The 16,064-nt window shown below is 47.0% G+C and overlaps 1 protein-coding gene across 3 annotated transcripts in view; it reads left to right on the top strand.

The window, feature by feature from the left end:
- Positions 1-1,394: 1,394 nt before the first annotated feature.
- Positions 1,395-16,064, top strand: part of CENPQ (centromere protein Q) — a 142,494-nt gene continuing 127,824 nt past the window's right edge. The window contains exon 1 of one of the 3 annotated variants that reach the window (XM_086952231.1): positions 1,395-1,453. The gene's annotated coding sequence lies outside the window, so the exon portion shown is untranslated. The other 2 variants (XM_086952229.1, XM_086952230.1) reach the window with 2 other exon arrangements.

Here is a 16,064-nt window from a genome sequence, read left to right as displayed (position 1 = left end):
GAGAAGCGGACACTGTCCTTGCCTTCTCTGGGCGTGATGCAAAAGAGACAAGTTTTTTCTTTCTCTGCCCTTCCCAGACTGGCCGAACCTTACTGCAGAATAACAAAGGGCAGAGGGCGGGTGGCCTCTTTGACTGCAGGCAGGTGAGGTCACAGGTCAAGTACAGGGCCATTAGGTAGCGCTTTTGCGCGCTAATGGCCCTGCGAATAACAGAAGGGAGAAGGGAAATTCTTTTGTCGCCTTGTCCTCCGTGGAGTGGTGTGGCTCACTGGTTATAGGCGGCAGACCCGGAAGCAGAGAACGGCCGGGGACCAGGGTTCAATCCCCAATGCGGCAGGGTTGTGGACCAGGGTCAGCGGACTCGAAAATTCTCACCTCGGTGCCTACTCTAACCAGGGATCACACTCGGCAACTCTGGGCATTAGCTTGCCTCATCTCTACAACGGCCCCCCACATTCGCCGGGGATGCATGGTTTCACCTTGGAGATACCTAGTAGGGACCATCTCACAGGGATAGCCAGGACGGGTTCCCCAGCGGTCTACAGCGCCACGACGCCTCAGGGCAGCAGTGCGCTTTACAAGACATATACATTTACCCTTGTCACCTGTGTCCCCCCACTCCAAAATCTGGGGGGGGGGATATGTCCCCCACGGCCCCCACACTTCCTACGCCCATGTTGGCATGTATGCTACCACCTGAATCGGGACTCTTGATATGCATCGATACTGTGCCTTTGTATGGTTACTGCGTGACTCCATGTCACCATGGACGCCATTTTCCATCCCTGGCTTTAATTTATTTTGACAAATCTGTGGGATTTTTGGACTAGGCTAATGGTAGAAGTCAATTAGGGTTGCCATCTGACCTATTTTCTACCGGCACCACAAGTATTTTAATGTCAAGGCTGGGAAAAAATTAAGCAAACCACCCCAATATTTTTAGTCTTCATCTGTACATACTTCAAGCAACAAATATAAATAGAAAGCACTTTTACATGCGTTCAGGGCTGTGTTGATGTCTAATAATTAAAGTAAATTCAAACAGAAAAGTTATGTTACAAGCGAATACACACGATTTTGATTAAAGTTCTATTTAGTGTCATGTCTGGGCCTAATTTACAAACTCTCAAAAGAACACCAAATGACCGGTATTTTTCTCTTAGAAAGGTGGCAAACTTAGGGTCGATGGGTGGGATCGAAGTGGAAAATGTTATTTAATGTAGCTACCATTGGAACAAACCTTCCCCCTGTAAGTAGCGTCATGGCAAAGTGAAATGCAGCAATGACTAAAGTGGCATTCACTTTTGTAGCCTATTGGTTTCGAGCCAGGCTGCCTGTGAAGGTCTTCTGTGGCCGTTCGACGTCTTTGTGCGGGCGCGGCTTCTTTCGGGCTTGTCTTCACAGGCGGTGGGCCTTGCGCTGGTGCCGGGGGTGTGCAGTGGAGCCGCGCGCGGCAGGAGCTGCTGTAAGTTTCACTTTCTTGGCGGGAGAGTCTGATGATTGCCCCCGGGGTTGGCATCGGTGCCCCGGGGGCCCCCGGCACCCCTAGGGGCCGCGAGCTCTCTGCTGAGGAGTTCTGGGGGCCTGAGATGTCACCCGGAGGCGGGAGGACCTGGGTGAGAGAGAGAGAGAGCAATGTTTAGCAAGGGGTTCTGGCAGGCTCAGCTAGGCAATGCCAGAGGTGAAGTGGACAATGGGGCAGTCCAGGGTTACAGCCAACAGGCCTGGTTGTAAAGGGCCCCTTATGACTTGGTGCCAGTGACAGCCCTGGGGAAATAGAAAAGGGGGCTGGACAAGGTTGGGGGCTCTGTGGGAAGGGTACCAGTGGAAGGCATACCATCTGGGACGTCAGGCTAGGTTTCCTTGTACAGATCAGGGTTTAAGGTATGTTAGTCTACTTAAAACGAACCAAGACTGCAACTCCCACAATGCATTAGATTAGTAAGGAAAACTCATAACTGTAAAGACTGTGCACCTGGTAACATGGATTTTATCTGGTAACCTGAATTGCAGGGTTTACCAGGGACCTGAGGAGGAAGAGGACTGGGATTAGGGTCTTCAGAGGAAGTTGTTCTGAGGAAGAACAGTGCAGCCCTGCCAAGTGCCACACATCAGGAATTAGACTTACAAGACCCCCCAGGATATAGCAGCATGGATTAGCAAATTTAGCTACACAAATATGGAAATTTAGCGGCACAAATATGTCAATTTAGCAGCATTTTATTTTACTCATAATCATTCATTTTCAGCCTGAAATCGCGAAATCCTGGAGGGTCTGTATAGGGAAGTATGGCAATGACTATTGACAGCGGTACTCGTGCTTGATGCTGGCTCTCGGTATCAGCACTGCGCATCTAGCTGACCAAGTTACTGTTCAAGCTAAATATAATTTGTTTTATGTGGGTTAAAAAGTGAATCCCACAATTAAAACGAATGTAAATGTACAGTTCTACATACGTTTCAACAAGTGTTAAAATAACTACAACCAGGCAAGTAACTTTATTAAATTATTGTCTATGTTGCACACTCATAACAAACTAGGAAAGGCGCTAGTCACCAGCATGGAAGGTAAAGCAGATTTTTTTATTAAATAGTGACATAGATAACTTAAATAAATTAATTGGGTACTTTCCTCATATATTAAATATTCTGGTTATTTTGGGCATACTGTGTGTTAAACGATATAGCCTGAGCATTTACAGCACTATGAGCTCTTTTTTCTGTATAGTTAGGCTATTGCGGCTAGCCGCTCCAAAACAATTTCTGAAAAATAATGTTTATTATTATTGCCTTTATCAAGGAACGCATGCACTTCTGAAAAGTGGCACAGTCCTGAAACACTTTCCTATCCAATTTAGATGTCTTTTTTTAAGTGATTGTGCGGGGAAGATCAAGATCACCGGCGTTAACGTTAGATGCACAAGTGTGGCTCACTTTCTTGGCTGTACTAGCTCACTTCATGATATAACCGAGTAAGCCCTAACTTGTCTTAGCTCTTCGAGGTTCACACGTGCACGTTAACAACGTTTATTCCTCACTAAGTTCAAAGAAACCGAACATTGCTCGGTAAAATCTGCAATGTGTACTGCACACACCTTTGCTGTTGTCTTGTGTAGCCGTTCTGTTTATTGTTTGAATACATTCCTGTCTTTTTTTAGGTGTCATTCCATCATAGTTTGGTTGTCTTTACAGATTGGTTACAAGAAATGCTTCAATGCCATCACTACATTTTAATGCGTTGTTTGTGTCCTTAAATCATAGTCCTCTGTTCCTTGTTTGAGGTGCTGGTTCTGAGATGCGTTGGTTGCGCGGCTCACTGCTTACGTCTGATCCACATTTCGTTAACCTTCAGTAAGGAAACCTATCAAATTGTGAGCCAGGCGGTGGCAGTTAATTCAAGGTCACTCAATGTTATATTTTGGTGAAAAGCCGTCGAAAAAGTGAGTCACAATAAATAAGTAGAAAGCTAATCATATGTTGCACATCGAACGTTTTGTATTGCTGAAGTCGCAACAGCTTTGTTTTCTTATCCAAATTGGACATAATCGCCCTTCCTCCAGCCTGGGCCGACAGCCCCTACCCTTCAATTTCGCAGGCACTTTTGTAAAAATCGGGGCATTTTTAGAAAAGTGCCAATTTCGCGGCAAATCGTGAAATCCTGGAGGGTCTGATTTACGCATTTCAATGTGGTGGTCCGCATCACAGCACTGAAATGCGAAGTCACGCATTATAGCGCCTCCTTGGATCCACCAGTGCTGTCCCACAGCAGACAGAGACAAGCAGGGCAGAAAGTGCAGCCAAGCACTACAGAGCAAACAGCTTCTGTACACACTCACTGTGCAAAGTAAGTATTCGTGAGTGCCAGGCCAGAAGTGTGGGTCGCACAGGCCTGCGCAGGCTGCAGCATTCATAATCACAACTGCTGCTGAGAGTCAGCCCGGGCCGGATGCAGTAGAAACAGTTTAGCATGTGTATATTTGCCAAAACTGTCTCTCTGAGCGCCCACCTCAGAGTAATATTGTTGCGTTCCTCATCATGAGAGCGCAGCAGCATTCTTCATTATACAAAACTGGGATCTGGCTGCCTCTCTGGCCCGTGCTGCAAAACTCCCCTTACTCAGGGCTGTGTGAATCGAGACTTTCATTTTGAAAATATTTAACTTACAACTTGAGGCCAGGGCTTTAAGTGGGACAAAAAACCCGGTTTGGGTCTCTCAAAGGGGTTTGCCAATGTAATTAAGGGCATAGCTGCAAAGGTTTCAGATAGCTATGTGTGACATTTTCATAATGTCAATGTAATAATGAGTGACATTTCAACGACCAAGAGTGACGCCTTCTCGTGAGCAAAATCCAGCAATGAAAACGAGGGAAACATAAGAAATTAAATTAGAGCAACAAGAAATGGCTCACAAACAAGGGTACCACCTTCAAGAGACACCCGCTAGCGTCTCCTGAGCGCCGAATTTAATTGCCTCATAACTAAAGTAAAGCACAGTATGAGTTGTTGGCCGGCCCACAGCAAAGGGAAAACTAATTGAGGCAGACTGCAGCATGCACGCCAGGCATTTGGGGCAGCCTCGAGCCAGTGGGCAATTATATGAAGGATCATGTAGTGACATTAGTAGATGTCACGTGAGTGTTTATGTAGCACAGAGAAATCATGTTGCATTCGCTGAGCTGGCCTGCGAAAGGTGTCATGCAGTGCATGTTATCTGTGCGCGCGCGTGTCACTGACTGGCCACTATGTGAAAGTCTGTGTGTGGCTGCGAGTGCAGAGAGTGGCATGTGTTTGCATTGAACTTGGTGAGGACGTCAGAATTCAAAGCCGGGAGCACAGCTAATATGGATGTTTTAATTATTGCCACTGCGAAAGAACTCTTACTTTAGGCCCCTCTCTAACTTTGGGGCTAGGCACACACACTTACTTGAAAAGAGTCGAACAGAGTTGCATTTCACGTGGCGATGCCAGCCGCCTAGCTTGCCCCTCCCTGAGTTGTGACCGGCCTCCCGAATCAGGCTCGCTCTGGCCCCGACCGGCTCAGCTGCACAGTTCCTGGTGCTTTGTGGCCGCGAAGCAACCACTCCGACCGCCCCAGTCTGCCCAGGGGTTTCGTAAGTGACTCTGCCACCGCTTGGACCGTGGTGATAGAGCTGGGTCAGGCGCGTTTGATGTAACAGGCGCGGCATTCATTACGGTGCCGGTTGTGACCTCATCAAGACCAGCCTGGAGCCCTTTCTGAGTTCAGTAAGTTGCTGCCCGGGCTGTGAACTCGGGAAAAGTGAAAGTATACCGCGCTACCGCGGCGATCCAATACAGTTGTTACAAGTCTCCCCTGCAGCGCGAGCCTGTATATCACTGATGCTTGTGTTTTATAAGAACAGCACATGATAGGCACAGACCCTTATATGCGTGACTTCGCATTTCAGTGCGGTGATGCGGACCACCTCACTGAAATGCGGTAGCGTCATGCCTGATGCGGGATACTTGGCAGGGCTGTAAGGGCATGGCTTAAAAACTGGTAAGCTAAAAACCGGTGCTTAGCATAGTGTTCCGCCTGACGTGTATTTTGCTGTTTGTCAGGACTATTGGCTTTGTCAATGGTTGCTAGTTACATTAGATAAATAAACAGCAACTATGGCTTGTATATAATATTGAAAAAGCTCCCACTTAAAGCCCTGGTGACCCCTCAACAATGCTGCTGCTCCTGAGTTTCAAAAAGAGAAGGGAAATCCCGAGAGAAAATGACTCTCTTTAAAGGATTTCCCTTCCTCCACAACGCTCACCTGGCATGACATCATGCAGTAACTTCTCCACTAGTGAGAATTGTGCAGTGTGAGCACGCGCACATCAATGTTCATGCACTCACTGCTGTTCGGGAAAAAATGGATGCCTGTGCCAGGGCACAAAACGGAGCCCAATAGAGACCTGTTTCGAGGCCTCTGTTAAAAAAACTGCCGTTGCCCAGCACTGGTGAGACCCGGCCCACTTAAAGCACTGCTTGAGGCTGTAGCCCACTGCTCACCAGGCTGGTGTGCGGCTGTAGGCTGGGCTCAGCTCACTCAAACTGTCAGTGTAATTACAATTGCCATGATGGTTCAGTAGGAGCCTGGGACAAGGTCTGTTCGGCGCAGGCTAAGGCAGGAGGTTTCAATTTTCTGCCTGCCCCATGAATTAATTGTTCCTGCCGCCCAGCAACACGAACTACAGAGGCTGTGTTTCAATTAGCTGTTTGATTCTGAGTCTAAGATTTCCTAATTCAAAACTGCTTGCTCCCACAGCAGGCAGTCCACAGCAGGCATTTTTTGAGCCATAGTGACAAAGGCACGTTTTTGCCTTTCCTCAGCTCAATGCCATCTACAGCTGCATCACTTGTATTAATGCTCTTAAGTTGTCCACACAATAATAACAAGCATTGAAAATGCAATAGGTCTCACATAAGAAAAGTTGGAGCTATTGGTCTTGTAAATGACAAATATTTTATTTTGTTGTTGGTTTTTAAAATAGCTAAATTGATAGCTTTGTCATTTACAATGCCAATAGTTATAGCTTTCGCGAATGTGACACCTATAGCATTTGGAATGCAACATGTTTTGTATTTACGTGACTTAGATGGCAGCTCTGGTCGTTAGGCCACATCTCTAGAGAGCAGGAGAGTGCAGCAGGGGAGAGAAGCACAGCAATGCAATAGGTCTCACATTAGGAAAGTTTGAGCTACTGGTATTGTAAAGGACACATTTTTTATTTATGTGCTTGTTTTGAAAATAGCTACATTAATAGCTTTGTTATTTACAATGCCAATAGTTTTATCTTTCGCAAATGTGACACGTATTGTAACACAATATGTGTTGTAGCACTGAGTGGTGTGAGGGGTGTGAGGGTGAGGGGTTATGAGGGTGAGTGAGGGTGTGTGAGGGTGAGGGTGTGTGACGGTGAGTGAGGGTGTGTGAGGGGGTGAGGGTGAGGGGGTGTGAGGGTGAGGGTGACTGAGGGTGTGTGATGGTGAGGGGATGAGGGTAAGGGTGTGTGAGGGTGAGTGGGGGTGAGGGTGTGTGAGGGTGAGGGTGAGAGGGTTGTGAGGGGGTAAGGGTGTGAGGGTGAGTGAGGATGAGGGGGTGAGGATGAGTGAGGGTGTGAGGGTGAGGGTGTGTGAGGGTGAGGGTGTGTGAGGGTGAGGGTGTGAGGCTGAGTGAGGGTGAGAGGGTTGTGAGGGGGGCGAGGGTGTGTGAGGATGAGGGGGTGAGGATGAGTGAGGGTGGGTGAGGGTGTGAGTTGGACTACCAAGAGGACTTCTTAATAAACTCCAACTAGTCCAAAATACAGCGGCTTATCTTATTTTGGCATGCCCCAAAAGACAATACTATGTAAAACTTGAAGCCTCTACATTGGCTCCCATTAAACAGAGGATAATGTTGAAAACCGTGACCATCGCTGAGAGGGCCTGGCATATTTTCAGCTCTCTCTATCTACGAAGGAGAGAGAAACAGTGCGCTCGTAGCAGAACTCTAAGCTCTTCCAGCGAGGGCTTAGAGTTATCCCTAAATACACATGGAGAGGCTATGAGGATGCTCTTGTGCCTATTTGACAGCAAAAAACATGAACCTGCTTCCCAAAGCACTTAGATATTCGGATACAGAAAAAAACCTTTAAGGCTCCATTAAAGACATATATATATTTTTTTGAGACGTCCTAGTTGTCGTTCCCTTTTTACATGCTTTTAACACCAGGAATGCTTCACACAGAGCAGCTGCATGCTTCATGAATAATTATTAATTCATTCATACAAATATGGGTATTGTTCAGAATAGGTCCATTCGATGTTCCCTTCCAAGCCTGCACGGTCCTCCAGACACTGCGCTGCTACCCATCCTGCATTCCTCTCCACTTATTTAAACGAAGCCCCATTTACTCACTGTTGCTAACAACTTTTTTAATATACAGACATCAAAACGAATATAATTGAAAACGCTTATTTTCGTAACTGGTGGTATGTGTGTGTTTTTTCCAGCCTGCTTCCGGCGCTGCAGCAACATCCACCGTACCGAGTACTGAGCCCATCGCACTGCGTGGACACCAGGAATTACTTCACTCATTTTTTTTTATCGGTCCTACCGGTGGTGCAGGAGCAGAACGGCTGGCGCTGCCTCTGCACGAGGGTGTGTGCCTGCCTCCGTGCGAGCCGGGATAGCCTATGTGGGCTTCCCTCACGGCCGCACGACAAACGGAGGCAGGAGAGCGGCAGCTTCTACCTTCAGGGGCAGAGCAGAGGAATCGCGAAGACTGCAGTGGAGAAAGGGGGGCGGGAAAACAACGGGGGTGAGGGCAGCAGAAGAGAGATGGTGGGCACAAGGCGGTATCAGAGAGCGAGAGAAAAGGTGAGGCAAGGGGAAACGAGTAGACAAGAAAGGACCGGGTAAGGGAGAGCGGCAGTGTCAATTAAAAGATGGAGAAAGGAGGTAACGAGAAACCGAAGCGAGATGATTAGACTGAAAGGGCAACAGTGGGGATATATGAGGGATGAGAAGTAGAAAGAGAGGAGAGGCACACTGTGGGAAAGGGATGAGAAGTAGAAAGAGAGGAGAGGCACACTGTGGGAAATAGAAGAGAAAGGGCAGCTAAGATCTCTGGTGGCACTTATTTTAGTGAAAACGATCTATTTCCCGCTGCTTACGACCAAGGTGTATTCGCCCAGTTAAATGCAATTCACTTGAATGGGTTTTGGAGTTTGGGTAGTTTATCACAACAAGACGGAGGGAATTGCTGTGGGGGGGGAGGAGAAATGCGACACGGCCGCAGCAGGGGGCGGAACGGGGAGAGCGGCGATGAGGGAGAGACACGACCTGGCGGCCGTGAATAGTGTGAAGTAGCAGGGGCCTTTGAAGTGAAGCTAAGCTTCACTTCAAAGGTGTGGGAGGAGTGTGGCTGAGGCAGAGCACACGTTGGGGAAGCTTGTGGGGCGGAGCGGGAAGAGCTGCTGAGGAACAGATGGCTGGCGATTTGATGCTGTGCACACGCATTTTAACTCATTGCGCTTGCGCATTTAGCTAAAAGCGCACACGCACTTCATCAAATCGCCAGTCTGGTTAAACTCTGTTTAAGCCCCTATAGTCTCGCTCCGCTCAATGCGCATGCGCATTGACAGGCGAGACCTAAAAACTCCAAAACTTCATTCCGTCAGCCAGAATGAGACACAGAGGAGAGATGCAGCTTCTAACTGTCCTTCCTCTCAGGCATACCCTTGACCTGGACTGTTCCCATGAGGCACAGTGGTCAAGACTGATTTGCATATGGCCATGTCTGAACTAGGGTGGCTTGGTGAGCAAAATAATGATGGATTAAACCCAGAACTGTGAATGGGAGTGAATGTTTTGCCTTTGTGCAACATTCCGTCCATCATCTTGTGTGTTTTGCTGTTCACCCTAAGTGGGACGGGTATGCCCAGACGTGGGTCCCGGTCTCACTACGCCACTGGAGTCAAGCTATCCTGGCTGAAGATGGCTGAAAGCCAGAAACCGGTCCTAGGATGCTTGATTCCGGTCAAGGGAAGACATGGCTTGGCAGTTCGATCTGGACTGTTCCCATGAGGCACAGGGTCAAGACTGATTTGCATATGGCCATGTCTGAACTGGGGTGGCTTGGTGAGCAAAATAACGATGGATTAAACCCCGATCTGTTACTGGGGTGAATGTTTTGCCATTGTTCAACATTCCGTCCATCATCTTGTGTGTTTTGCTGTATACCCTTGACCTGCAGCCAGCTGTTGCAGCCCATGCCTGTCTTGCCAAAGACCACACGAAGCAAGGCGTTGAATCGCTAACCTCATAATACACTCCCAAGGCACTTGTGAATAGTGGCAGCAGTTGGGTGAAAATGTCGATATAATTCTGGTGAATAATGGAGTGCAGCAGCAAGATCAGTGTTTTGTATAGGGGCAGCTTTCACAAAAGAACATGAACCAATCTTATTAGCAAAACTGTATTTTATGAGGATTAGCTGTGAGTTCTGCTTTTTACTAGGTTAGCGCCCTTCTATTTCTGCAGCAATTTTATGATCTTCCTAGAGTTTTGTGTCGCTCAGATGGGTGTTATTTTTGATACATGTATATATGTTTCCCCCTCATCTTCATTGCTTGATTTTGTTTGCGAGAAAGTGTCACTCATAGTCATTGAATGTCACTCATAATAACTCCGAAACTATGGAATTGTCTACATAAAAAATCTGAAACCTTGGCAGCTATGACAGTGGGGGCTGAATATGGACATATGTCGAGCTGCCAACATTTCCAGGTTCATGCTTGATGTGCTTATCCAGTCCTGCTTTTTTTTAATGATTCTGGGACTTGCAATCCTGTTTTCTAATGGAGTAAACCAGGATGCAAGTTCTAGACCTCAAAGGAAAGAAACCTGGACTGAAGAAGAACATCAGACAGGGGCCTGGGAAACTAGACTGGTCCCCTTATGGCTACGAAAGGAGCCATAGGGATCTGCAGGAGGTTGGGGTCTCTTTCCCAGCACCATTGATGCCTCATCCATCACAGGCTATTGCTTTGCACTGTGGGACTTGTAGTAACATTTATTAAATGATATCTACAAGTTAGAGTGCAATTCAAAAAACCTGGGCAGGCTCCGCGAATATCCTATGGCCATGGGAACTTGTGCGCTCTGGGAAGACTTGCGGTACAAAAGGGGGTAGTGATGAACGGAGCATCTGAATCAATCAAACACTCACACCCAGTCAAAAGATCTGCGTTTAATCCAGCACCGTTCTTTAGCCCACTCTGCCACCCCAGTTCAGACATGGCTATATGCAAATCAGTCTGACCCTGTGCCTCATGGGAACAGTCCAGCCCGAACTGCCAAGCCATGTCTTCCCTGGACCAGAAACAAGCTTCCGAGGACCGGTTTCTGGCATTCCAGCCGTCTTCAGCCCGGCTTGCTTGAATCCAGTGGCAAAATGAGCAAGGGACTCGCGTCTGAGCATACCCTGCCACACTTATGGTGACCAAAAGCGGTACAAAAGGGGGTGGTGATGGACGGAGCATCTGAACCAATCAAATACTCACACCCAGTCAACAGATCTGGGTTTAATCCATCACCGTTCTTTAGCCCACTCTGCCACCCCAGTTCAGACATGGCCATATGCAAATCAGTCTACCCTGTGCCTCATGGGAACAGTCCAGCCCGAACTGCCAAGCCATGTCTTCCCTGGACCGGAAACAAGATTCCGAAGACCGGTTTCTGGCATTCCAGCCGTCTTCAGCCCGGCTTGCTTGAATCCAGTGGCAAAGTGAGCAAGGGACTCACGTCTGAGCATACCCTGCCACACTTATGGTGGCCAAAAGCGGTACAAAAGGGGGTGGTGATGGACGGAGCATCTGAATCAATCAAACACTCACACCCAGTCAAAAGATCTGGGTTTAATCCATCACCGTTCTTTAGCCCACTCTGCCACCCCAGTTCAGACATGGCACCATTGATGCCTCATCCATCAGAGGCTACTGCTTTGCACTGTGGGACTTGTAGTAACATTTATTAAATGATATCTACAAGTTAGAGTGCAATTCAAAAAACCTGGGCAGGCTCAGCGAATATCCCATGGCCATGGGAACTTGTGCGCTCTGGGAAGACTTGAGCATGAATTTTGGCGCCTGTATGCATATGGGTCAGGGTGATTTGAGCAGAAACATTAAGAGAAACGTCTGAAGAGAGATATAGCTGTAGAGAAGGATTGAGTTTCTTAGGAGGGCCAAGAGCCTGAAGAAGGGACGCGGGGACCTGCAGAAAGACAGGGATCTGATGAGCATGGGGCTTCTTTGTAGGCCCAGGGGGATAAGAGGGTATGAAAAAGGAGCTCCTGAGCACCTTAGGGGAGCCAGGGAAATGATGAGGAAGCATTGGGGTCTGAAGAGAGATGTAGAGGTTTGAGGAGGATAGAGGTCTGAGTGAGACTAAGGATTCCTGATGGGAAACAAGGATCTGAATGTGTTGTCAATGGTGTGTGTCTCTGCAATGCCTATTAAAAAGTGTCAGGGAGTATTTGGGAGGGTGGACCTGGAGCTAGAATGAGTGAATTCCCTGAGAATACTTGGTGTATCTGAAAGTACTGCATGCCCTATGCACCATATAACCCTGTATTCACTGGCAATGCACTTCAGACAAGCCCAGTGCCTAAAACACGCATGCCTGTAGTATGCTGTGGGCATGGCGGTGGCAGGCATTCACTGAGTACAGACAGGACTTTCTCTGCCCTTGTGCGCTGTGTTCAGTACCATGCCCTCAGTACCACATGGCTAAGGGATACCAGCTCGATTTCAATGAATAGGCTGAAGAAAATGCATAGAATTATCACCATTTAGCAGGAGATCTTGTACACATGGCAGACAAGCATTGGTATAGCCAATATATCTCGCCTTTGGAACCTTATAAGTGTTTAGCCATGCAACAGTTGATGTTGTTGCACCAAGGATATTGTGCTGGATAACAAAACATTTATAAGGTCCCAAAGGCAAGACATATTGGCTATGCCAATGCTTGTTTGCCTTTTTTTGGACCCTAATTCTGGTGACTATAGAGCTTTATGCACTTTACCCTTTCTAACCAGTAGTACCTGTACATCTCCTTTAAAAATGTTTATATTGCCTCCTTCCAGATTGGCTCATTCAACCTGCCTTTAAGACCCTTGTATATGATGGAGAGAGCGCACCCAAGACCTGAAAGTTAATTGTCATCTATTGTGCTACACACTACAGTGTGTAGCCTTGCAACTGTGTAGTGTAAAATCTGCAGTGTGACCTAGTAAAATAGCTCTTTTTAACAGATAAAACCTCTCTTTTAAATATTAGTAAGTAACCCCAATATAAGCCTTGTCGTCCACAGGGTAGAGTGCATGATATTTAAAAGTGGGACATGTAGAAAATGAATATTACCCTGTATCTACAGGGACAAGCCCAATAAAAATGTTCACTCTGGTAGGCATAGCAGTCCAATATAGAAAACCGTTGCGCAAATTAATAAAGCTAATATTGTATGTTTGTAATGGGACCAGCTAGAAAAATAATCAAACAACTATTTTTAATGGTCATCAAAAGTCCAATTCAGTGGTGAAGTTGGATATTTAATAGACAGTAAGGAAAAGTAACTTTTTAAAAGTCACCTTTCCGATTAATGAATTTCCTGAAGGCTAATTTGCTTTAGCTCTCCAGCTTCTACCATCCTGTGCCCCTGCTTGAATAGTTGTGAATGAGGTTTGAAATGCTTTGCAGTAGCAAACAACAGGCCGTGCTGAATGCACAGAGATAACTCCTCTGCCCTCTCTGCCCTCAACAAAATATTCACAGTTAAGGCTCTGGGCATCCTGTGGCACCTCCCTGTCGAATCCTGCTTGTCTGTTGGGTCACATGTAACAGGATGCCAAGACAAGTCTGGTTTATCTAGTCTGGTTGCTGAAGGGTGCTGCTTCAGTCCTGCCATACCTATGCCTCTGGATTAGTTGTGGGTGTAGTGGCTTCTTCAAACTGGATGTTAGTGATAGATGTAGGTGGACCCTAGGATTACCATAGTACTCTCCTCACTCACACCTCCAGACTATGAGCTCAAGTCTTTTGTGGCCAAAGACTTTTGCCATCTTGAAAATGCCCAGACACATGGAACTGTGGGTTTGTTTGCAGTAAGGCAAACTTGAACTACTGAAATAGTGTGTAGGGTAGTCCTCTGGAACTTTTACTCCATTGGTTAGGGAATGCCCAGGAGCCTCCCTGACCCACCATCTCCTGCCAGGCAGAAATGTAGAACCTTTTTAGGAACACTTCTCAACCTGCGAAAGAACAGAAGAGGACTGTCCTGCTGTCTGTGACCTGAGAGGACTGGATCTGCCCCCCTTGTACCTAGGACAAAGGAGTTAACTCCCGGGGTCAGTTGACTGATCTAATGTGTGACTACAGGGACATCACAGGCTGGAAGAGGCAATTTCCGTAAAGTGCCCAGCTAACTAGTGGACATTGCTGTTTGCCTCTGTCTGATACCATGGGAGTCTCTAAATACCCATGCCCCTAGGTCCCGGGGGGTCTTAGAAGTGTACTTGTGTGGTTGACTGTAACTTATAAGACCAAGTCAGAAGTTAAAATCTTTGACTGTGACAAAAATGGTTGGTATGTCTGACCCATGCTCTATCGTAGCCAACCTCAAATCCCACCTAGGTCCTGGTTCAACGTGACCATTGATTAGTGCCTAGTGCTTTTTGTCTTCTATTTTTCACCTAAACATTTAACACTTCATATAGCCGTTCTACTTATTGGAATTTTGTTGTTAAGGTGTTATTTTGTTTATTACATTTTACTCTTTTTTTCTTAATTCAATCTGGGATTGTTATTGCTGGGCGACTTTTTTTACTGTTTTGATGCTGCATAAATACTTTGTGCATTGGCCCAAGTTAGGCCTGTCTGCTCTGTGCTACCATGGGTTTAGCTCAGGTTCATTTAGACACTTTGAGGGTTTACCTTGACCAGAAGTGTGCTTGTTCCTTGAGGTGGGCAGTGACCTACCCCAAATAATCCAGTTTCTTACACAATGCATCTCTACAAAACCAATTCCTGCTCTGCAATGGAAAGATTTGTAAATTCATATACCAGGCTAGTGAAATATGCTGCTGTGATGCCATTCTGATGGCAGGTTATACGCTAGAGAAATATCTGTTAATAATGCAGTAGTGTATTTTTGTTAAAGGACCAGGAGACATGAGGGGAACTTTCAGCAACGTAGTAAAACTATTTATAAGGTAAAAGCAGCCACTACTCCCCCCCCGCCCCCCCTCTCCAAGTAGAGTTTTAGAACACAAGCAGTAATCTCTCATCCCCATCTCAGGGTTGCATAGAAGGAAAGGAAAGACGAATGAAGGTAATAATGAAGTGGCTGGCTGTTCCTGGCAGACACCAGAGTTCACTAACTGACCCACAAGAGTTTATTGCATGGAGGTATGGTTCACTGATTGGATCATAAGAGTTTATTGCAGGGAGGTGTGGTTGCAGGGAGGTATGGTTCACTGATTGGATCATAAGAGTTTATTGCAGGGAGGTGTGGTTGCATGGAGGTATGGTTCACTGATTGGATCATAAGAGTTTATTGCAGGGAGGTGTGGTTCACTGATTGGATCATAAGAGTTTATTGCAGGGAGGTGTGGTGGCAGGGAGGTATGGTTCACTAATTGGATCATAAGAGTTTATTGCAGGGAGGTGTAGTTTCATTGAACTATGGTTGCAGGGAGGTATGGTTCACTAATTGGACCATAAGAGTTTATTGCAGGGAGGTATGGTTGCAGGGAGGTATGGTTGCAGGGAGGTGTGGTTCACTAAATGGACCATAAGAGTTTATTGCAGGGAGGTATGGTTGCAGGGAGGTATGGTTGCGGGGAGGTATGGCTGCAGGGAGGTATGGTTGCAGGGAGGTGTGGTTCACTAAATGGACCCTAAGAGTTTACTGCAGGGAGGTATGGTTCACTAAATGGACCCTAAGAGTTTATTGCAGGGAGGTATGGTTCACTAATTGGACCCTAAGAGTTTATTGCAGGGAGGTATGGTTCACTAATTGGACCATAAGAGTTTATAACTTCTCGATGAATCGCAGTTTGGCTTTAGGAAAGGGCATGGGACAGAGACCGCCCTGATTAAGGCCTCTGACGAGATCAGGGCGATCATGGATCAGGGGGGGGGCGGCTGTCCTCATCCTTTTGGATTTGTCAGCGGCCTTTGACACGGTCGACCATGTCACCCTAGTCGACCGTGTCACAGCTCTGGGCATAAGCGGTTTGGCCAAGGATCTCATTTCATCTTTCCTGGCAGACCGTACCCAGACTGTAAGGCTGGGAGATTTCTACTCACCCACCTCTGTACTCCCCTGTGGAGTCCCACAAGGTTCCTCGTTAAGTTCCATGCTATTTAACATTTATGTAGCAGACTTAGCGAGGGTAATAAAGGCACATGGAGTACGGCTAACATCTTATGCAGATGATACCCAGCTGGTCCTGGGCATCCATAAGGACGGCTGCGCTGTGGCAGCCAACTTCCAGAGAGCTAT

This window comes from Lissotriton vulgaris, chromosome 1_1, assembly GCF_964263255.1.
Source record: "Lissotriton vulgaris chromosome 1_1, aLisVul1.2, whole genome shotgun sequence".
NCBI lineage: Eukaryota > Metazoa > Chordata > Amphibia > Caudata > Salamandridae > Lissotriton > Lissotriton vulgaris.
The sequence above is the reverse complement of the archived record's forward strand: the minus strand, read 5'-3'. Positions and strand labels throughout refer to the sequence as shown.